At 40.9% G+C, this 22,751-nt stretch overlaps 1 protein-coding gene across 2 annotated transcripts in view; it reads left to right on the top strand.

Moving 5' to 3' along the window:
• Window positions 1–22,751, top strand: part of LOC308627785 (uncharacterized protein) — a 347,900-nt gene that overhangs the window by 64,347 nt on the left and 260,802 nt on the right. The window lies entirely within an intron of this gene.

Genomic DNA, 22,751 nt, shown 5'->3' with positions numbered 1-22,751 from the left:
GAGTTCATACCCGGTTTAGCTGGGACATTCCAGTTTATGCCTGTCTGCATTTGGATGGTGAAATATTTTATCCCTTACTCGTCCCAGGCATCAGCTCATGCAGAGGTTTTAGAAACTACCACCTGTGATGGACTAATTCACTCTTCAAGTTACATATATTAGTGGAATCCTTTCTAAGCCTGTATGTTCCTTGTTCCACCCATATTTATATTTCTAACAGCTCTGAATATCCCTACTACCACGACAGATGTACACTCCTAGAGCGATTTCTACTTTCCAAGCTCATTCTATAAGTTTTTTCCTCTGAATCTCTCAGTTACCAAGGGATGGGCAAAGGCTGGGCTATTATTGCTCAGAGATACTAAAGCACTTACTCAAGGTGATCATGGTTGTCAGGGGCAGAGCCCAGAGTAGAACTCAGATTCACAATTCCCAGGCCAATGCTTTTTCTGCCATATGAAGGGCGATGTCATACACAAACTGAGGTTTCCAGGGCAGAGCCCATGTCTCACTATCTAGGTATCCCCATCACCAAGCACCCTGTGTAGTCAGTGTCCACAAGACTTATAGAACCAGAGGAGAGACCACAGAACTACATGTGTGGCAACTTGGACTATAATTTCACTGCTAAGTATCTGTGTTACGTGACCCCTCTCTCCTTTTAAAAACATGCCTGTTTCTTTATTTCTTTCCTATAAAGTGAGGGCAATAAGATTAGTCTTGTCTACTCAGGAGTTATAATGACAAATATATATGAAAAGAGTGGGGTAACATTTTGAAAAAAGAAAATGCTCAATATTTAAAGTAAACAGATATAAAAATATAATGGGTTATTTTTCCCAGAAAAAGCCTTAAATGGTCATGCAGAGTAGTTCCCTGCAGCCTTTGTTTGACCACCAATCCAGGTCTCCCCCCCAAAGCCCTGAGTGCTCTTGGTCACCATTGCCGTATCTCTGCATGTGAAGTGGAAAGGAGGAAGTAAATGTGAGATGCAGTGGGTATAAACCAAGCAAACTTTAATCTTTGCAAAAGAAAACTGAAGGCAAGTCCTATGCATAATGTCCATAAGCCGCATTCTGGAATTGAGGAAGGCATGTTTGTGCTTATTAGACACACACTTACACACACATTTGCTTAAATGGACGAGGCTTCCCTTCCACTTCCTCACTGAAACTGTTGGGTGTGCTGCTGTTTTGTTCTAGAGAAGACGTATCTGAGTCCAGAGGAAATGGTAGCAATTTCGTAGGAGATAATGTGATCCAACATAGCTCACACACACAATAAATGAAATGAGAGGTGACAGGCTTGTAATGCGTCTTTAGTGTGATCACAACTATATTCCAGCTGAGATGGAGGTGTGATCTCAATTTGTATGGATGCACATGGCCTTCTCATTTGAGATCATCATTAGTGGGTTGTACGTACCCTGTTGAAATGGGAATCTGCCCTGTGTAAAGTTAAGGCTCTTAATGAAACTAGAAAACGTCAAGTGTGACAGAAGGGACTGGGCTGAGTCAGATCACCCATGCAGCCGAATGACCTGATTTTCAGCGGTCAATACCAAAGATTCTAAATTCTGCCCCTGACTGGGAACAATACAATGCACTCTCTTCTGAAAGCTGATGGTAAAGGGAGGACCAACTGCCCTGAGAACACAAGACCACGTGTCTGGGGTGGGGTGTTCGGGGTCATCTTACATCTCCTGTATATATGATTTATAAACTGGATTTGATCCTTGTTCCTATTCCTCAGCAAAGGAACACTATTTACATTTTAAAGAAGGCTTTTGTTGCTCATATTTCTTACTCCCCTAGATCACCACGGCTTCTTATCACATTCAACCTGTCTCATAGTTATTTGTGCCTGCGTTTTATTTTCCCTGGCAGACTGTGAGCCCTTTGATATTAAGGTCCAGATCGTAATCATCTTTGCAATCCCTCCTTGCACCTTAGTACCAGGCCTGAAAAAGAGGCCGCTTGCATCCGTGCTTGGTGAACTGAATTGAAACACTTCCTTTAAATCTGGCAAGCAGGGCCATCCTGCTTGTTTTTGTTATAACAAGGCCCTGTTATAACAAAGCAGGGCCTTGTTATAATGAAAACAAGGAATAAAAAAACAAAACAAAGAAAAATGATTCCACTGAAATCGCTGTGAGATTGTGTGTGGTGAAGAAGCCCTATTCTGTTCCCATGTAACAAGGCATAGCTCTGAGGGGGAATGGAGACCCTTTCCTGCTTCAGCATGGGATAGGGAATGAGCTGGAATGCAGTGAGAATTCCAAAAGACACAGCCTGGTTTGGGCACACTGAGGGCTTGAGTGCTTACAGCAGTGGTGGCACCCATGGTGGGCGCACTCTAGTCAGAGCGGCCCTGCCCAGCACCTGCTGCAGCAGAAGTGCCACATGCCTGTGGAAGCAGCAGTGTGTCAATGACTCTGGGAAGGATGGGCACTAACGGCCTTGCTCTGGACACCGTTGTGCCTTCCTTGAAGGTAGGAGGCAGCAGTGGTGGTGTCCCTGAATGAGGGACACTAATGCACGGTGGGCTTGGCATCCTGTAGCAGTTTTGGCATAATTGACAGGGACTGGGAGCAGTGGCAGGGACGACACTTACGAGGATTGGTGTAGCATCATGGTAGCTAAAATATTTTCATCAACTAATGGGAAAACAACAGAAATATCAATTACAGAAAATTGAGAGAGGGTACATGTTATGCATATGGTGACAAGACCCAAGTCTGGGACAGTACCAGTGACACAGGGAATAGGAAGAGCTGAGGGTCTACATTGCCTCAAATAGGGAAGGACTGTAGGCCACTGGCCAGTGTAGCTCCAGCAGCATTCCGTGATTCCAGATTAAATAGAGGGACCTGTCTGCTGCTGGTATGCAGGAAATGCTAGTAAGGAATATTGGGGCCCTTAGAGCCTGTGGGGGGGCAAATTATCTTCAGTGATAAAGGGGATGGGAGAATGCTTCCCCTGTTTCTTCCATTTACCTTCCCCAGAACCACAGCCTTCTCCGGCCCAGGCGAGCGCCCCCTGATACCTCAGAATTTACATTTCACAATGTGAAAACAAGATCTGATATAGATAATTTAGCCCCAGGAAGCTTAAGCCAGGAACAATCAAACAGGGCTTCAGTAACAGAGAACACCAGGCCTCTTTATTTCTTTACCCTGGGACTTTTATTTCTGAGCCAAGAAGATAACACATCTTAATAGCAAGCAACTGAGTTAACTAGATAAAAGGTTTCATAAACAGTTAGTGAAATCTTGAAATCAGACAAACCGGAGATTCACAGCCTTACCTTGCTTGACTGGATCTAAATGTACATCACTGAAAGCAACACAGAATGAGATGCTGAGATACTGAGCACCACTCCCAAGAGCCGATGCATACGGGCTTCCATTCATTCATTCATTCCACAGATAGATATTGAACTCTACTACACAGTTTCCTCTCAGCTTAAGTCTGAGGATAACAGATGACAAAAGAATCAATCAGCTAAAATGGATTTAATGATCTTACAAGATAACGTTTGTATTAAACCAGTGAGTACATGGAGCTCTAAAAGGCCATTTTTCCATACTAGTTGATAGTAAAGAAATAGAAAACCTGAAAAGCATAGATCCATAAGTAAATAATGGTACTAGAAATTCATATAAAAGTGTGAAAGATGACTTAAAATGAACAAGTTGACGTGTAGTGAAAGGATCAGGATTATAAATTATGTGATTCTATGGTTAAAAGGAAATGATAGGCAAGCAAAAATAGAAAAACTCAACAAAACGGAAGAAAAACTACTTGGCAGGAAGAAAAAGATCTGGGAGCCTTTTAGGAAATTGATTTTGGTGAAGGAAGGGGATACAAATGAGACTAGAGGGGCTGAGAACCTGGGGCACACAGTGGGGGGCTTTGGACTTGTGAAATACTGCTGGCCCCCTCATGGACCACCTATAACCAGCAGATTTTAAATAAAGTACAAATTCAAGAAAATTCCAATTACTGTGGCAGCAGCTAGAAAAAGGGAATATCAAAGGAAGTATCCAGGGGAAAAATGATTGATTCTGAACAAAGGAAAATTAAAGATCAAAAGCAAGAAGATGAAGGAAATCATACTGGTTTTGGACAAAGACTACATGCATTCAGAACCTATAAATAGATAAATAGGGAGCAGTTTTCTGAAAAAGTTAATGAAATGGAGCAACAACTGAGATATGGAAAATAATGATTATGTGACGATGGGAATAAAGCCAGTCAAAGGCTGCCACATCAATTAAGGAAACAGCAGGCCTCCAAAGCGGAGACAAAAATCATACAACTTCTGAAGACCCGACGTTTACAAGACAACAGAAAAGAACCAAGAGAAACATGGGCCTTTCACTACTAATCTGCCTTTCCATGAAATATTACCAAAAAATCCTTTAAAAAATGAAAATTATTCAAATTGCAAAGCAAATTATTCAAAGCCGTGTATGTTTCATCAGAGCACGTTTCCCTCGGTGCTCCTGTGGGATCTCTAGGCCATGCGCCCTCATTTTTGAGGGTGACCACTCCGCAGGTGGTGGCACCAACTCTGTAGATGTTCAGACCCTCCAGCAGAGGCAGAAGGGTCCTGGCCTCTGTTTCACTGAGCTCCTGTGTTGACGCTTAGCTTCCCTCAGGGCCAGAGGGAATGCTTTCAGCCATTCCTTCTCTGGCTCCCCCCTCCCAATTTCTGATACTAATGTCCACGGAGCCCATCTCTAGACACACCTGCTGAGCACACAGTTGGATGAACAGCTGGACTGAAGGATTCGGTGTCCCTGACAACCTCTTTCTTCCCAGTTACCAAACCAAGGCAGATGCTTATGTTCTTTCCGATGTCATTAATTAGCTGTGCTTCACTGGTTGTGAGCGGTACAATCGAAATTTGTCCTCCAATGTTCACTCTCTTCCGGGTTTCTCTCATTTGTTTTGACATCTGTTTATTTCCTCTGCATCTGCAGTGCCTAGTAGAGTTCTTAGCCCATTGCCGATGTCAGTAATGGTTTGCTGAGTGAATGGATCTTCATACACTCACCTTCCTCCTTGTTGAATCCATTACACCAATGCCTGCCTCCAGTTGTCCCTTCTCTGTCAATTTTTCTGGCTCTTTCTTACAGACTCTGGCTCCAAACCATGGGGGTCTCCCAGGGTTCTGTTGTCTTAAATCTTTCTCTCATCCCATTTTATGTTTTTCCCCCTTTTCACATCACTTTCCTTTTCCTTATTCTTTTCTTTTAATCCTGTTTATGTTTGTTTGTCTGTTTTAGAAAAGTGAACCAGTTCATTTCAAGGCAGGGGATAGGTCACCAAAAGGTAAAAAAGCAATGGATGCTTTTGTAAAGCCAGAACTCAAGATCTTATTTAATTTCTCATAGGTACATCTTCTTTGAGTATGATTTCCTAGAAACAGGGCTTTGCACAAAGCTTATTTAAAAATAGCAAAACACAAATTAAAATAACACACATATTTTTAAAACATAGTATGTAAAATAAATATAAATATTTATCACAAATTAAACAAAACTGTAACACAAATCTGTAATTATAACCAAATATAATTTCTACCCATTAATAATTATTTCCAGTAAAGATAATTCTAGCTTTCTCTTCATGCTTGCTGTCATTCCTTCTTCAACCTATCCTAAATTTTTAAAATTTGAGTTATAATTTTCTGGTGGTGAGTTTAATAGCTTCTAATATATTTACTTTGTTACTTAAAAAAAACTTTATTAAGGTTACACATGAAAAACTGCCGTCTCTGCTTCTCTGCAAATACTTCCTGCTTCTCATGTATATGAGTGTTCTATTGTCATAACAAGTTACCACAAACTTAGTGGCTTAAAACAATACATTTATTATCTCCCAGTTCTAGAAGTCAGAAGTCTGACACAGCTCTCACTGGGGTATAATGAAGATGTCAGTGGGGTTGCATTCCTTTCTGGAGGCTCTAGGGGAGAATCTGGTTTCTTGCTCATTCAGGTGTTGGCACAATTCAGTTCTATGCAGGTGTAGGATGGTTGCTGGCTGTAAGCCCACAGCTGCCTGGTACCCTGGTCCTCACACTAGCCTCCTACATCTCAGAATAAGCCACAGGACTTAGGATCCTTCTCATCCTGCCTTCTCTCTCCCTCATCTCCTGCTTTTCTTGTCCACTTTTAAGGACTCATGACCAGATTGCGCCCACCCTGATAATCTAGAATAACCTCCATTTCAAGGTCTTTAAACTTTCTCATATCTGAAGTTACTTGCCATTTAAGGTAGCATTCACAGATTCCAGGAATTGGGGCTTGGGCATCTTTTGGGGTAGGGGCATTATTCTGCTTACTATATCACAGGTACCCACAGTCAGCTCTTTTAGGTCATTATTTGTTAATTATCCTAGTATCTCTAAATAGAAATCCTTGATTTTTTCAGTTTTTGTCATTATGTATTGGCTTCCAGTTATAGAAGATGAGGATTTAGCCACTTTTTCTACTCAACCTCCTATAAAATATGTCTGTTTCTTGTCTCTTCATCTTCCTTATATGGTTAAATTAAAATAAGATCAAATGCAGTTTTTATACTACTACCTCGTAGCTGAATTATGTTGTACTTTTTTTTTTCTGGCAGAACCTTTTTCTTCGTTAAGTTTCCTCTGTATTTATGTCTCAGTTACTCCTGTACTCTCTCCCAGTTGTGTAGATTCCCTCCCTGTCCTGGTTCTTCTAATCAGGTTAGGGACTGTCAGTTCCATCTCCTTGAAGAACTCTCTCCCAGAATTTTCTGGCCTGTTCAATCTGGATTTGTTGATTTCTGAGCATGCTGCCTAACTGCATCATGGGAATCTCCTGTAACTGCATCCTTAACATTACTTTCACTTCCTATTGTGTGGATTCTCTCCCTGTTTTTTTTTTTTTTTTTCCCTCGTTTCAGCTGAATATATTCTTCAGGAACTTCTTGATTAAGGATGTAAGGGAGGCAAAATATTTTAAACTCAGGCATTATTTTCCTATTCTCAAACTTAACTGAGCATTTGACTGGTTTTGAATTTTGATTGGATATTATTTTCCATCAGAATTTTGGTCTAAACATTGAGTTGGCAGTCTTGAGCTTCATCAGTCCGCCTGTTCACAGTACCTTCATTATTTCTGTCCTCATTGGTGTTCAGTACCCTTCAGTCCAGAGACGTTCTGTTTTATTCCCTCTGGAGAAAAACCGGTTAGGCTTCTGCAGTGAGCAAGAAGTTGCATGGAATGGGAGGAGGAACTGGGAGTCTAACTGCTTCATAAAATGATTTTCTATTAACCATCCTGTTTTTAACCCTATATTCCCACCCTCCGATACAAATACACATTTCCTGGGTACTTAGTTCTTCTGATTCCAGAGCCTTGGGGATTTTGTGATGTAAATGAGGATATTTCTTAGCTTTCCCCAGATTAGGATTTAGCATTTTCCAGCCAGCTAAGGCAGTTAACACGGACTACTTTCCAGCTTTAAAATACTGTCACTGTTGTATCCACTTCTGATTTTTTTGCCATTATGTTTATGTTGTTTTACAATCACTTTCCATGATTTTCTATCTTTATTTCTTCTTGGTCATGGCTGAATTCAATTTGTGTGATCAGCCTTCTATCTTTAACTGAAAGTCTTCATCAGCTTTTACAGTTCAACTAACTCTATTTTGTTATTGTTGTTGATAGGAAGATCAAAGTTTCTAGATATACTAGCTCATTCAAGGTCTACATTTCCTACAGGAGAACTTAACCTAGATATTCGGTCAGGTTTTAGCTAAAACTCAACTGGAAAACATCAAAATATTCCTTCTAGCCCAGTGCTTCTTCAGGCCTACCTTTTATAGCCATGGATACCACCATTTTCCAGGTCCCCAAACTGTTCAGTTAGGTTGCCAGTTTGTCTCTCAGTTCAATCTATTAGTAAGGCACATTGATATTTTTCTTCATGACATCTCTCAAATGTTCCCTCCTTGTCTCTCCCCATTTTTTTCTTCCTGATCTAGGCTTTCATTATCTGTCAATAGGATTATTGCAAAACAACCTATTGACAAGTTCTGATCTCTCGCATTCCCCCCCCTTTTTTTTTTCTGTTCTACTCAACCTTGCTGAAGACCACTGTCACCATGACACCTTCTAGCTACATATATATATATGTTCTTCCCTTCTCTTTGGATCAAATTTAGACTGAATTGTCAGTGCCTGGATATAGAAAGCACTCAGTAAATGCTTGTGAAGGGAGCAGCTAAATGACATTCAAGGATCTCTCTCAGAGCTTTTCATTTTGCCTAACATTTTTTTCTAACTGAATAATATGGATCCCCTCTGCCTGTCATGACTTTTCTCCCCACTGTTTCCAATGTAAATCCCCATCCCTATTTTAAGCTTGACCTTGCCTTGGCCTTTTCCCCTCCCCACCTAAATCTGCATTTCCTCAAGGATCTACTTTACCTCTAAATGCTCATGGAATCCTGCCCTGAATGTCAACAAAACATGGAGCTAGCTGTCTTAAAATCATATGTGTGTCATTTGCTGTTTTGTTTGCATCTGCATGTTCTTCCTCAAGCTCTTTGAGGGAAGGGATTATATCTACCATTTAGCTCAGACTTATCAATATGCACATGACTTGGCATATACAAACTAGTATATTTTAAACTTTTCTACAAAAATATCCTTGAGCGAAGACAAGTAAGGACTTCACTCTAAGACATGTGCTTAAAAAGTTTGTCATTTCCTTGAATTTGCATATGTAATTTTCATTTTTTTAAATTTTACATTCTAGACCACAATTTATTTGTGTCAAGGTACTGAGTCCAAAATTTGACTCCACCACTTAATACTGTACAGTCTTGGGCCAATTACTCACCCTTTCTATATATCAGTTTTCTCATTTTGAAAACAAAGATGACAGTTGTTTTTATCTCATTGATATAAGCAAGTAAATTAGTTAATCTATATAAAGCACTCAAGACAGTGCTAAGCAGTTATTAAGGGCTCAATAAATATTAGTTACTATTTTTAAAAGATTATTTAGATTATTTTCTTCTGATATTCAAGTTAAATTAATGCTTCAGAAATTTGTGCCATATTTATCCTATGGTTTCAGAGAATCAGGATGGAGCCACACAGCAGACCCTTACATAACAGAGCTGGGAATCAGCAGGGCAAACACGGTGTGGTCCTCCTTGCAGAGGCTGAGATCCAACAATCTGAGTCTTGTCTCACATCACAGAGGAGCAGAGACCCACACTCCCCACTATTGCAGCCTCAGTGTGGCCATCCCAGCACACAGACCCAGACCCAGACCCAGACACAGAAGGCTGTCTTCTCCACTCTTTGAAACACGTAGATTTGGATGATCTCTGTCCCTCAAAAGATTTCCTGTAATGAAACCCCTACACCCTACATGCCTGGATTTTGTTTTTGTTTTAGGATTTCAAGGGTGTCCACAATAAAGAAGAAACACTTTGACTCAAGATCAAACCTGGCTCTTTTGCTTCATTATTTAGTCTATCTCCAAATTATGGTGCAGCTTTACCCTTCTGTGATTTTCAGGGGAGACTGAAGATTAAATCTTGGGGAAGTTTTAGACTAAATCTTGGTACTTTCGTGTTGCAGTAAGAAGTGAGGAGAAGAGAAAACAGAGGGACTAAAAAAGGGATTACGAAGTACTGAGCTTTAACCCAGAGTGCTGTAAATTACCTCTACTTGTCGCTTGGCAGATTTGCTTCTTAATCCATGTTTGCTCTAAATATAAGTGCTCTCATTTCCTAAAATACTTCTGCCTTTTCATGCCCTTTGGTAATCTCATTCTCTGATCTCAGACTGGTGTGAATCCGTAAGTGTCCCTTTAATTCTCTAAGGCTAAATTCAGTGATGTCGTTTTAGCAGATGGAGAGATATACTAGGAAGCACCAAGGTCGTGGTGTCGCCTACTCAGTTATGGCACATGGGGAAGCCACTCGATTACTGAAGGTAGAGAATGATGTCTTGACTGAAGGTAGAAGCGTGTGCCCGTGTACATTTATCTCAGCACAGTGTTCACCTGAGGGGAACAGTCTGCTCTGACTGTGTTTTGGAACTCGTGTCCTGCAAGGTCCTGTGCAAATGTTGTCTCTTCCAGGAAGTCTGTGCTGATTGTCCCTTCCTTGCTCCTTCTGCATGTTACCTGCACCGATTTTGTGACACTGAGCCCTGTTTACCTTGTACTGTAAGGGGCTAGCGTTAGGACAGGACTCGCCACAGATTATGAGTTCATTCAGGGCAAGGATGGCTGAAGCCAATTGCCAGTTTGACTTGTTTCGAGAGGAGAGCTACTTGGCTTGGGTGCTGTCTCTGGGTCCTCTTAGAGACAGCCCTCTAAGGGCCCTCTTCGTCCCAGGGCCCTTCTGTGAGGCCAGGCCTTGAACTTGGGAGGGAGGCAACTTGTCTGTGGTGCTCCTTCCCTCTCCGCTCCCTGGTGGTGCCCTTACCTTCTGCTTTAACCAAATGTGCTCCCAGATCACTGCCCAGTACCCCTTGGGCTCTTCTCTCTATGAATAATCTTTCCCTGAAAAGGAGATAATCTTTTTTTACTTTTTTGCCAAAGAGATTTGAGGGAGCAGCTTGAGCATTCCAGAGGAGAGACTTTTTTTTAGACAGGGGTTTCTGTCTACCTACCTACTTCTTCCGTCTGCAGAAAGGTAGTTGTAGAAGAGGCAAAGCATAGGTTTTTGGTGGTCTGTTTCTCTCTTGGCCTGAAATTCATCTCTATGGCTTTAAAAAAATTTTTTTTCAGTAAATGCTTTCCCCTTTAAAACTGGTTAACAATAGGCGCCATTGAAAGCACACCTGAAGGCTCTGTGCATATGAAATCAATGGAAAACTCACAGCAGTCTCCAAGGACTCTTTTTAAAAATCACCTTGGACCCCATATCTCAGAAAGAAACTAAAAGAAGCAGCTAAATATCATTGCCATGCACGAGGCATTTCACTACTTGCTACTTTAATTTCAAGAAAAATACAGCTCTATTATAAGGAGCACATAGTCTATTATCTCTTGATAATAACCTTAAATAAATGCCAAACACAGAGGTCTAAAATTATTTCTGGCCTCATGCATCACTTATGTTCTACGTGATGGCCCTGCAATTGGCAATTGACTAAAAATAATGAAATGTATTCATTATGCAGAGTTGTGTGCGGGTTTAACTCTTCCAGATTTTGGTGCCCAGATATCCTTTCTGATAATGTTAAGACTTTGCAAAAATGGAAGGTCCCTAAGTGAGCCAAATTATAATAAAAATGCCTTTTGTCTCCCTCCTTTCCTTTACTTGCCACTTCCCATTGGTTAACAAGTCCTGTTAATTGATACCTTCATGAGTCCTACCTAAAATCCATACCCCTTCATCCTCCTCCTCATCATCACCTTCATCTAGATCGGCAGGTATCTCAACTGAATTTCTGTTACAGCCTTACTGGTTTTGAATCCAGTCCCTCCATGCTACTACCAGAGTAATTTTTTTTTAACCTAAAACTGGGCTTTTATGAGCATAAAAGCTAAAATTCTTAATATTTCAAATACAAGCTTTTGTGATGCTGTTCCTGCCTGGTTCTGTAAATCTGTTTGCAACACAACCCTATAAATGCTCCCCACTTTAGCTGTAGCTCTAATCTTGTAGGTGCTTGAATGCTCCGTTCCGTTTCATGTCTCTGGACTTCTGTTCGTTCTATCCCACCTGTCTAGAATTCCTGTCTTTCGCCTCACTGTCTGCCTGCTCACCTCCTTGAGGTCCATCCAAAGTCGATAAGTTGTCACCATCTCCAACAAGGCTACCAACATTGTCTCTGAATCTAACTAGGAAAATCCTTCCTGTTTTCAACACACCCTATGCATCAAACAATCCGACACCCATCTCCATGATGTCGTTTTTGCTCTCCCTTCTCTTTCACTGTCTGTAGGTTGAATCCCTTGTGGGGAATGGCTCTATCTTTGTAGCCCTAGGATTTAGCATAATGTCTTTGGCACATCTTGCACCAAATTAATGTATTTAAGTGAATTAATGGGATGGACTTATACTTTTAAAAAATAAGTGGGAACTTACGTCTTTAAATAAACACTGTTCTTCGTGACAGAACTTTCTTGGAGGTGTAAGCTTAATCTAGTAAGAAAAATCCCAAACCTGATGGAAACTCCTCTTTGGGCACTGCTTTTAGAGCCCAGTTACAAGTCAAGGAAATTGGGCTCAGCTTCACTAGCACATCGCCTATGTGACAGAAAAAAATAACTCTCAGCTTCATCACCCAGCTCACTTATCGGAGCTGACTCTGAGTAACTTCTGAATGAGGGTGAATTTTATTGTTTGGCAATAAAAGACATACTTCGCGGCCACTGCGAATTAAAAAAAATTCCATTCTGAAGAGGGGTCCAGACATATTCTGAGCAAAGACAGCATCCTCGGAATATATGCATTATCTCCTGTGTGGAGTATTTGGAAGAATGGGTCTCAGTTTTTGCTGAAGACCTTGCTTGTTTATTTAATTAGTCCTGTGACATGGAGACAGCTTGGCCCTGGTAACAAAAGCATGAAAGTTAAAGTCAGATGCTTTAGACCTGATTTCCTACCCTGATGCTTGCTACTTATGTGGCTTTGGATAAGTCACTGCCTTTGGGGGAAAAAAAGGATCAGGTGATGGTGCTAAAATGAGGTCGTGAGTATTTCTAACCCCAGAAGCATGCTGTTTGTCCCTCCCTGAACAATTCCAAGGCCTCCCATTCAGAAGTAACTCCTTTGATGCCATTGTAAATTTCTCACTCTTTTTGTTTTGGTGTATAGAAATGCAAATCTATGTTTTTTTGTTTGTTTGGTTGGGTTTTTTTTTTTGCGGTATGCGGGCCTCTCACTGTTGTGGCCTCTCCCGTTGCACTGCGGAGCACAGGCTCCAGACGCGCAGGCTCAGCGGCCATGGCTCACGGGCCCAGCCGCTCCGCGGCATGTGGGACCCTCCCGGACCGGGGCTCGAACCCGTGTCCCCTGCATCGGCAGGCGGACTCTCAACCACGGCGCCACCAGGGAAGCCCTCAATTTAATGTAAGAAGGAAACAGGTGACAGTCAGGGCAGCCCAACAACAGAGTAGGCTGCCTTGTAAGGCACAGTGCTTCCTGTCACTGATGGTGTTGAAACAGAAGGTAAAAGACCTCTGTCAAGGATGCCATGGTCACTAGCCCAGGGGGGATGTTGGGTCACATGTCCTGTAAGGTCCATTACAGTCTTCAGAGTTTGAAATTTCATAAAAAAGCCAAGGCTGTGGTGACCCTTGGCATGCTCAGTGGACCATGCATCTGCCAGACCAAATACTCAATAACCTAGAATAAGAGGGACTCCGGGCAGGTCCCTCAGGACACAGAGGATGGCAGAGATGACATCTCAGTGTTTCTCCTAGTTTCTGTCAGATACAGGAATATCAATGCTCAAGTCTGTGCACAAATTAATCGTCAAATAAAACGTCAGTAGCGTATTCTGTCATTGATATTTGTCAACATAAAACTTGCGTATTAAATGGACAATGACTGCTGGAAGAGGTGTCTAAAGATTCAAATGGCTTTTCTTTAATGGGACTTATAACACCAGTCATTGTGTATACACTGACTTATTTAATCCCCTCAACATAGGTACATAGGTATTATCTGCATTTTAAAGATGAGGAAATTAGCTTAGAGAGCTGCATGGTCTTCATTACTGGAAAGTAAAATAATAGGCATGAAGATCACCAGAGGCAGAATGAGAGGATGAAAGGCGTTTCTGACAGAAACCTGTGGACATTTATTGCATAAAGTAATAAATGACATCTCCATTTGTACGAACAGCTTCTTAGCTCTCCCCATTCCAGATGTTGGGAACCACATCTTTATTCCCAGCTTTTCTTACCCATCACTCTATTGATCCAGTGGTTCCACATTTCAGTTCCTACTAGTAAACCTCAGTATCTCAGCTGCTTGGTCAAGGCCAATAGCAGCTCCCAGGTAATTATAAATTTGGCCAATTTGTACTGAAATTAATCTTCAGTCTGGTGTGCTAAATGTTCTGGATTCATTAGGCTTGGAAATCTCTGTTGTAATGATTCCTCCCCCATGTCAGTGAAAAATCATTATGGTTTTGTGTCAAGGATGATCCAGAGTGGATTTCTAACATTATCTCCTTTCCCCACATTTACTCATTTCTCCTCAAATACACTGTCATTAGAGTCAGAGGTCTTTGCATTTAAACCTGTGCCAGCACTAATCTGTAAAACACAGCAGGTTGGTTTAAGGATTGGTAGGGAGTTCACGCAATAGAATAATAAACAGCAGTGAGAATGAATGAACCATTGCTACATGCAACAGTGTGGATGAGTCTCAAGAAATAATGTTGAACCAAAGAAACCAGCTACGAAAGAGTACATAGCATACAGTTCTATTTGTGAAAATATAAAATATGGTATTTAAATAAGGACGATAACTCTTGTAAAGTAGGTATAGGTGGAACTCCAGTAATATCTTTGAGGTCCTGCTGATGTGTTTTTTTCCTTGAACCAGGACTTAAAATTTCACCAGACTTGGGCCTCCCTGGTGGCGCAGTGGTTGAGAGTCCGCCTGCCGATGCAGGGGATACGGGTTCGTGCCCCGGTCTGGGAGGATCCCATATGCCGCGGAGCGGCTGGGCCCGTGAGCCATGGCCGCTGGGCCTGCGCATCCGGAGCCTGTGCTCCGCAACGGGAGAGGCCACAACAGTGAGAGGCCCGCATACCGCAAAAAGAAAAAAAAAAAAAAAAAAATTTCACCAGACTGAACATTTATGATTTGAATAGTTTTTTTTAATTTTTTTAATTTATTTATTTTTATTTTTTGCGGTACACGGGCCTCTCACTGTTGTGGCCTCTCCCGTTGTGGAGCACAGGCTCCGGACGCACAGGCTCAGCGGCCATGGCTCACGGGCCCAGCCGCTCCGCGGCATGTGGGATCTTCCCAGACTGGGGCATGAACCCGTGTCCCCTGCGTCGGCAGGCGGACTCTCAACCACTGTGCCACCAGGGAAGCCCCCGAATAGTTTTTTTTTAAATGAAGGCTATATTTCAATAAAGAGATTACCAAAAATTTATTTAGAAGGAAGAGACGACACCCAGATCTCTGGTATAAGTTCCAGTGAAGCATGTAATTTCACCGAGTATGTGGTAAGATTCTCATGTAGAGGTCTGACAAAAGCTCCTTTACAATATCTTATCTGCCACAGACACTTCAAGCACTAGAAGATCTGCGAGGTCTCACGGCCTAAACGGCAGAGCAGCTAGCATGGCTCTCTTGGCTTGTTGCTGAGCGTTTCTTGCTCTGGGATTTTGTTCTGGAAGCTTTCTAGGTTACTTGGCAAGTGAAATAGAGGAGCATGCTTAACTGAAGTATATGTTACCTCTGAAACCCAAAGAGACCCACGACATATTGTGCCCCTTATTGGTAAGAGGGGCAAGATGCAGCAACTTGTCCTTCTTCATATACCCTAGATCATTGGACCCCAAGTTTCATTGAGTTGGAAGGCCCTTGAATTTCTGTGAGATTTATTTCCTCTCCTCTGGTGCATATGTGTCTTCCAGAGTATCTGCACAGGTTGCTACTTCAGTTCACCAAGTCCAATCAGTGTGATACCATCAGTTAAAACTTTAAAAATTAACCTTGTTCATGGTACAAGCTACAGACAAATAAAAGGAAGATAACATAAATTACCACTAAACCCATCACTAAGAGAAGAGTTTATATATATATGTGTAAATTTGTCATATTTTGTAACGGTTTTTCATTTAGCGTATTATGATCATCTTTTGTGTCATTCTTCTCCAATGATTAACATTTACTTAGTGATTACTGTGTATTAGACACTATATTTATATTCACTATCTCATTTAATTCTCTCTACTACTCTGAGGGAAGGACTGTCAGTATCTTCATTTTTCTGCATAAGGGAAATGTCTCACAGTTTAGCTTGGCCCAAAGTTTTGAAGCTACTAATTCTCTGTAAAGTGAAAACATATTTAACTCTAAAGTCAGAAGTTAAAAGAGCTGCCTGGACTGAGGTCAGAAACAACCACCACTCATTCCCACCATATACCTGTTCCAATCCACATGATGTACTGTAGAGAGGAAAGGCTCTTAAGGACCCTCTGGTCTAGATTATGACATAGGACTGGAAAGTTAGTCCTGGGTGGAACAGTGAAGATGTATTGCTGGCCTAGCTGCCTCAAAGTCAACTTTTTCTGATGGTCTTTACTAACAAGTATAGAGAAAAAACATTCATCAGATCAGTTGATACATACCAGTTTCCAAGGCATGTGTTGATTTGCTCCAACAATGAATCCATATATGCAGGTGAAGTCACCACATGAGTAAGTTTTTAATAATCCATTGTCATTCTCCAAGATCAGTTGATCTTTTGCATAGGGAAATTGAGTAGGGATGTGGAAGAACCCCTGTCTTTCAATCCATGCTTTTGGTTTACTATTTTGATAGAGGGAAGCAGTTAGGGAGTTTTTCACTTAACTTTTCCTGTAATAATGACCTGCATCCTACAGGTCAGGCTATATGTGGAGATTCTACCAGAAGCTGAGTATATCTGTGTTAATTATGTATGTTGAAACAGGGAAAATAAACACCGAGTGTGAAAAGTGACTCTTTGGGTCCACTATGAGTCAGAACCCAACAAGGTCCCATAAATCATCCCACCTTCATAAGCCCCTTTTCTCACTAGTAGACCAAAGTGGTATTATGGATTTCTGTGAATTAAAGTCGATTCATAGGAGTGTCAGTAATCCCTGAAAAGTGTGATGAGTTTCTCTTCCCCATTGCATTATCACCTGGTAAATAGCTAAGCCACAGGTTCCTTTGAGAAAGGCCAAGAGGAAGATTTACAGTATAAATGTTGGCAATATGGCAGCATCATTTCTCAAGGGGTCTCAGCCTCCCCTTCAGTCAAGAGGCTCTGTGTATGTGAATGGGCTCAAGACTGGGAATCGGTTGACAGGCCATGACTGTTTTCTTGGTGATTCAAGTCAGACTCCTGTTCCTCAGACCTAGAGATCCTTGCTAATACAAATCGAGTAAGACTTTAAAAGTCTGCCCATCTGTTTCAATTCTGGAGACACCCTTATCAACCAACCAACACTAAAATCTGATCACTGCTCTGGCTCTGCACCTGATTATGCTAACCTCTTCTACTTTGATTTTAGTGACTAAGTGCCCTCACTTGGCTCTTGCAATTCTCGAAGCCCATTACTTCCAATGAATTCAGGGAGCTCAGTTCAATCGCAGCAGTACCTGCTGTCAATCTTGATATACAGAGAGTAAATACCAGAGTGTTCTTCAAAGACCCTGAGGCTCTCCTCATCAATATATGTCTCATAGCCTTGGTAAAGGGTATGTCCTCTGGGGGACATATTAACAGGGTAGAGTGTTACATGAAAAAGCCACTCTAATGTTCCAATTTCCCCAAGCAAGTGAGTATATCCTCTACAATATGCCAGGGAATTTTGGAGCTTCAACTTCATTTAATATAGGTCACTTTTGAGTCCAAATTTCAGTCAGCCAACCAAGCAGGCTAGTAGAATCACTCAAGACACCTGAGTTAACATATTGAATCCAGAATCTCTTTAATAAACCTATGTCAATAAATTTGCCTCAATCCAATATTACTATCCTTCCATTCTTATCCAACAGTCTTTATTATTATTATTTTTTGATCCAACAGACTTAAGACCCATTCTCACACACATGGATTTTGTTGATTTATTTTTTAAATCTTTTAAAAATTATGATTTTTTATTTACTTTTTTTGATACAGCAGGTTCTCATTATTATCCATTTTATACATATTAGTGTATATATGTCAATCCCAATCTCCCACTTAATCACACCACCACCACCACCCCTGCCATTTTCCCCCACTTGGTGTCCATATGTTTGTTCTCTACATCTGTGTCTCACTTTCTGCCCTGCAAACCGGTTCATCTATACAATTTTTCTAGGTTCTACATATATGCGTTAATGTACTATATTTGTTTTTCTCTCTCTGATTTACTTCACTCTGTATGACAGTCTCCAGATCCATCCATGTCTCTACAAATGACCCAATTTCATTCCTTTTTATGGCCAAGTAATATTACATTGTATATATGTACCACATCTTCTTTATCCATTTGTCTGTCGATGGGTGTTTAGGTTGTTTCCATGTCCTGGCTATTGTAAATAGTGCTGCAATGAACATTGGGGTGCATGTGTCTTTTAATTATGGTTTTCTCTGGGTATATGCCCAGTAGTGGGATTGCTGGGTCATATGGTAATTCTATTTTTAGTTTTTTAAGGAACCTCCATACTGTTCTCCATAGTGGCTGTATCAATTTACATTCCCACCAACAGTGCAAGAGGGTTCCCTTTTCTCCACACCCTCTCCAGGATTTGTGGTTTGTAGATTTTCTGATGATGCCCATTCTTACTGGTGTGAGGTGATACCTCATTGTAGTTTTGATTTGCATTTCTCTAATAATTAGTGATGTTGAGCAGCTTTTCATGTGCTTCTTGACCATCTGTATACCTTCTTTGGAGAAATGTCTACTTAGGTTTTCTGCCCATTTTTGGATTGGGTTGTTTGTTTTTTTTAGTATTGAGCTGCATGAGCTGTTTATGTATTTTGGAGATTAATCCTTTGTCCGTTGATTCGATTACAAATATTTTCTCCCAATCAGGGGGTTGTCTTTTCATCTTATTTGTAGTTTCCTTTGCTGTGCAAAAGCTTTTAAGTTTCATTAAGTCCCATTTGTTTATTTTTGTTTTTATTTCCATTACTGTAGGAGGTGGATCAAAAAATATCTTGCTGTGATTTATGTCATAGAGTGTTCTCCCTATGTTTTCCTCTAAGAGTTTTAGAGTGTCCGGTCTTACATTTAGGTCTTTCATCCATTTTGAGTTTATTTTTGTGTATGGTGTTAGGGAGTGTTCTAATTTCATTCTTTTACATGTAGCTGTCCAGTTTTCCCAGCACCACTTATTGAAGAGACTGTCTTTTCTCCAATTTATGTCCTTGCCTCGTTTGTCACAGATTAGTTGACCATAGGTGTGTGGGTTTATCTCTGGGCTTTCTATCCTGCTCCATTGATCTATATTTCTGTTTTTGTGCCAGTACCCTATTGTCTTGATTACTGTAGCTTTGTAGTATAGTCCGAAGTCAGGGAGTCTGATTCCTCTAGCTCCATTTTTTTTTCCCTCAAGACTGCTTTGACTATTCAGGGTCTTTTGTTTCTCCATACACATTTTAAGACTTTTTGTTCTAGTTCTGTAAAAAATGCCATTGGTAATTTGATTGGGATTGCATTGAATCTGTAGATTGCTCTGGGTAGTATAGTCATTTTCACAATATTGATTCTTCCAATCCAAGAACATGGTATATCTCTCCATCTCTTGGTATCACCTTTAATTTCTTTCATCAGTGTCTTATAGTTTTCTGCATACAGGTCTTTTGTCTCTCTAGGTAGGTTTATTCCTAGGTATTTTATTCATTTTGTTACAATGGTAAATGGGAGTGTTTCCTTAATTTCTCTCTCAGGTTTTTCATCATTAGTGTATAGGAATGCAAGAGATTTCTGTGCATTAATTCTGTATCCTGCAACTTTACCAGATTCATTGATTAGCTCTAGTAGTTTTCTGGTGGCATCTTTAGGATTCTCTATGAAGAGTATCATGTCATCTGCAAATAGTGACAATTTTACTTCTTGTTTTCCAATTTGTATTTTCTTCTCTGATTGCCGTGGCTAGGACTTCCAAAACTATGTTGAACAATAGTGGTGAGAATGGACATCCTTGTCTTGTCCCTCATCTTAGAGGAAGTGCTTTCAGTTTTTCACCATTGAGAATGATGTTTTCTGTGGGTTTGTCGTATATGGCCTTTATTATGTTGAGGTAGTTTCCCTCTGTGCCCACTTTCTGGAGAGTTTTTATCATAAGTGGGTGTTGAATTTTGTCAAAAGCTTTTTCTGCATCTATTGAGATGATCATATGATTTTTCTGCTTCAGTTCGTTAATATGGTGTATCACATTGACTGATTTGCATATATTGAAGAATCCTTGCATCCCTGGGATAAATCCCACTTGATCATGGTGTATGATCCTTTTAATGTGTTGTTGGATTCTGTTTGCTAATATTTTGTTGAGGATTTTTGCATCTATATTCATGAGTGACATTGGTCTGTAATTTTCTTTTTTTGTAGTATCTTTGTCTGGTTTTGGTATCAGAGTGATGATGGCCTCATAGAATGAGTTTGGGAGTGTTCGTTCCTCCGCAATTTTTTGGAAGAGTTTGAGAAGGATGGGTGTTAGCTCTTCTCTAACTGTTTGATAGAATTCACCTGTGAAGCCATCTGGTCCTGGACTTTTGTTTGTTGGAAGATTTTTAATCACAGTTTCAATTTCATTACTTGTGATTGGTCTGTTCAGATTTCCTATTTCTTCCTGGTTCAGTCTTGGGAGGTTATACCTTTCTAAGAATTTGTCCATTTCTTCCAGGTTGTCCATTTTATTGGCATAGAGTTGCTTGTAGTCATCTCTTAGGATGCTTTGTATTTCTGCAGTATCTGTTGTAACTTCTCCTTTTGTATTTCTAATTTTATTGATTTTAGTTGTCTCCCTCTTTTTCTTGATGAGTCTGGCTAATGGTTTATCAATTTTGTTTATCTTCTCAAAGAACCAGCTTTTAGTTTTATTGATCTTTGCTATTTTTTGTTTCTATTTCATTTATTTCTCCTTTGATCTTTATCATTTCTTTCCCAGAGGTCTCTTAGACTTTCTTCATTTCTTTTCATTCTTTTTTCTTTATTCTGTTCTGCAGCAGTGAGTTCCACCATTCTGTCTTCCAGGTCACTTATCCTTTCTTCTGCCTCAATTATCCTGCTGTTGATTCCTTCTAGTGTATTTTTCATTTCAGTTATTGTATTGTTCATCTCTGTTTGTTTGTTCTTTAATTCTTCTAGGTCTTTGTTAAACATTTCTTGCATCTTCTCGATCTTTGCCTCCCTTCTTTTTCTGAGGTCCTGGATCATCTTCACTATCATTATTCTGAATTCTTTTTCTGGAAGGTTGCCTATCTCCACTTCATTTAGTTGTTTTTCTGGGGTTTTATCTTGTTCCATCATCTGGTACATAGCCTTCTGCCTTTTCATCTTGTCTATCTTCCTGTGAACGTGGTTTTATTTCCACAAGCTGCCGGATTGTAGTTCTTCTTGCTTCTGCTGTCTGCCCTCTGGTGGATGAGGCTATCTAAGATGCTTGTGCTAGGTTCCCGATCGGAGGAACTGGTGGTGAATGAATAGAGCTGGCTGTTGCTCTAGTGAGCAGAGCTCAGTAAAGCTTTAATCCACTTGTCTGCTGATGGGTGGGGCTGTGTTCCCTCCCTGTTGGTTGTTTGGCCTGAGGTGACCCAACACTGGAGCCTACCCAGGCTCTTTGGTGGGGCTAATGGCTGACTCTTGGAGGGCTCATGCCAAGGAGTACTTCCCAGAACTTCTGCTGCCAGTGTCCTTGTGCTCACAGTGAGACACAGCCACTCCCACTTCTGCAGGAGACCCTCCGACATTAGCAGGTAGGTCTGCTTCAGTCTCCTATGAGGTCACTGCTCCTTCCCCTGGGTCCTGATGCGCACACTACTTTGTGTGTGCCCTCCACGAGTGGAGTCTCTGTTTCCCTCAGTCCTGTCAAAGTCCTGCAATCAAATCCTGCTAGTCTTCAAAGTCTGAATCTTTAGGAATTCCTCCCCCTGTTGCCAGGCCCCCAGTTTGGGAAGCCTGATATGAAGCTCAGAACCTTCACTCCAGTGGGTGGACTTCTGTGGTATACGTGTTCTCCAGTCTGTGAATCACCCACCCAGCAGTTATGGGATTTGATTTTATTTTGATTGTGCCCCTCCTACCATCTCATTGTGGCTTCTCCTTTGTCTTTGGATGTGGGGTCTCTTTTTTTGGTGAGTTCCAGTGTCTTCCTGTCAATGAAGCAGTTAGCTGTGATTCCAGTGCTCTCACAAGAGGGAGTGAGGGCACGTCCTTCTACTCCGCCATCTTGAGCCGATCTCCGATTTTGTTGACTTAAATTGTAAAAATCATGCACTTATTTGGGTGTGTATAATACCTCTTCACTGGTCATAGTTCGTACCTCACAATGTGTGAATCACCTTCTAGGACCTGAATCTGGTTACAGCTAAAGAAGTAACAAAAGGTGGTGAGGATACGTCCTCAGGACAATCAGCAGGCAACTCTATTCCAGGAGAGGCCATTAGAAGTGCATTAAGCAAGGGAAAATTAACCTCCTCAGGCTGCTTGACAAACTGTAGGAATTACTGTTCACCACCTTTGCTGAAATCACCTCATATGTCCTCATCCCAATTTTCAGAGCCCCTCTTATATCCATTCAATGCCTTAAATTTAATATGAGAGCTTACAAAATTGATAATTCAATTTTAATTATAATTCAGCCCTCTGTAGGATTAAACTTTGGGTTTGGTTTTTCAAAAACCTTGAGCCTGTAGCTCTAGGATATAAGTGTTTTCCTTAAGGCAGCCAATGAAACCTCCAAGCCCTTGCTGTATTAGTTTTCTCTTGCTGCATAGCATATTACCACAAACTTAGCAGTTTGAAACAACCTCCATTTTATTCTATCTCACAGATTCCACGTGTCAGTATTCCAGGTACAGCTTA

This window comes from Mesoplodon bidens (assembly GCF_964165515.1).
Source record: "Mesoplodon bidens genome assembly, chromosome: 14".
In the NCBI taxonomy this organism is placed as follows: domain Eukaryota; kingdom Metazoa; phylum Chordata; class Mammalia; order Artiodactyla; family Ziphiidae; genus Mesoplodon; species Mesoplodon bidens.
Note: the sequence above shows the minus strand (reverse complement) of the source record. Positions and strands in the feature narration are given on the sequence as shown.